Genomic DNA, 1967 nt, shown 5'->3' on the forward strand with positions numbered 1-1967 from the left:
TCTTTGTATAAGGCTATTGTTCCCAGTTATCTATCCACCTTGTAGTAGTTTTATCCAGCCCACATTTCTACAGTTTGTTTATGAGAAGGTCATGCAGGACCTTGTCAAAAGCCTTGCTGGAGTCCAGATACACTATATCCATATATCTGCAGCATATCTCCACATCTCTTCATCCACCCAAGTTTTTGCTATGTCAAAGAAGGAGATCAGGTTTGTTTGACATGGTTTGTTTTTCATAAATCCATTCTGGCTGCTTGTGATTGGCCTTTCCTCCTCCAGAAGCTCACAAATGGCCTTCCTTAGGATATGATTCTGTCACTTCCCAGGTGTTGAAGTAGGGCTAACCTGTCTGTAGTTTACCAGGTCCTCCTTCTTGCCTTTTGTAAAATAGGGGCACTATACTGGCTCTTTTCCATTGTCTGGTACCTGGCCCATCTCCCATGACTTCATGAACATTATTGTCAAAGGCTCTGAGATCACCTCTGCCAGTTCCTTCAGAACCCTGGGATGAAGAACAACTAGCCCCACTGATTTTAATTCATTCAGACTCAACAAAATCTCTCTGATTATCTCTTTTGTTATCTCCTCCCTCAGCTTGCCCCTTTCCTTATCTAGATAACCTTTATTAGATGTCTAGCAGCTTAATTTTTTGTGAAGACTGAGACAGAGTAGCTGTTGAGTAGCTTTGTCTCCTTTGTATCTTCAGTTAGGAGTTCCCCCTGACTTGTTAATAGAGGACCCACAGCTTCCTTGGTCCTCTTTTTCTGGCCAACGTACTTAAAACCTCCTCTTGCTGTCCTTAACTTCCTTTGACAGGTGCAGCTCAGTCTAGACCTTTGCCTTTCTGATTTTTGTCCCTGCAGATTCTTGCTATTTCATGGTACAAGTTCTTGGTGACCTATCCATTCTCCAACTGCCTATATGCTTCCCTTTTGCATTTAAGGCATTTTAGAAGCTCCTTGTGCAGCCACATTGGTCTCTTGACATAACTCTTGTGCTACCATTATGGTAGAGTTTCAAACTGTGCCCTTTAAAACCTCCCAGCCCTCCTGGACATCTTTTATCCTTTAATCTATCCTCCCATGATGCCATTCCTGTTAGCTCCTTGAGTCAGAACTATAATACAGTACAGTTTATTTTCCCATAGCATTCTAAGATACAAGTAGCACAAAATTTGCTTCTATAGAGGGGCAAGAAAAAAAGCAGCGGATGATGTTCTACATAACTCGTTATGGCAACTGTCATAGGCAGAAAGAAAAATGATATATGGAGAGGAAGCAAAGGGAAAAAGCTGCCATTTAAAAGAAGTGAATGGTTATGATAATACTGTACAATCCTTTGGTGCAAAATCTACTGTATGAAAATAGTATAATGCTTTGTTCCTTTTTTTTTTTTTTTTTCTGTAAAGAAACTAGCCATTGAGTTCAAACCAGAACTAAACATGCAACGTACAAATTCTACAGAGTCTGTATCCCATAGCCATATGCAGTAATAATGGAGTAATTCATTAGTTTTACTGGTTTCAGTTTGACTCAATTGACTCATGACTTAAATTACTGGGTATAGATTGAAATTTTTAAAGACTTTCAGTACTGGCCTAGCTCATGTAATTTTTGAGTGAAGTGATATTTGACCTGTGCAACTATTGCATCTTAAGAATCCATGTGGTTTCTATATACATAAAGTAGCTGCTGTTGAGGAAGAACAATATTCTTTATGACACTTTATAAATTAAAATGTTGTCTTTCAAATACAAATGAGAGTAAATTAAACTTGCAAACATGTATTTAAATAGTTTAGCATTGTAAATACAAGTGGGAACAAAATGATCCACTTACTGATATTTCAAAACCAGGAAAGGACATTATATTCACTGGGCAAGTTATTCAGTAAGGACCATTTGTCAACAGGTCAACATCTTTCTGACTTTTTTTTTTGTGTTTTCTTTTTTTTTTTTTTTTTTTTTT

Source organism: Gavialis gangeticus, unplaced genomic scaffold (genome assembly GCF_001723915.1).
Source record: "Gavialis gangeticus isolate Ggan-Ray unplaced genomic scaffold, GavGan_comp1, whole genome shotgun sequence".
Lineage (NCBI taxonomy): Eukaryota > Metazoa > Chordata > Crocodylia > Gavialidae > Gavialis > Gavialis gangeticus.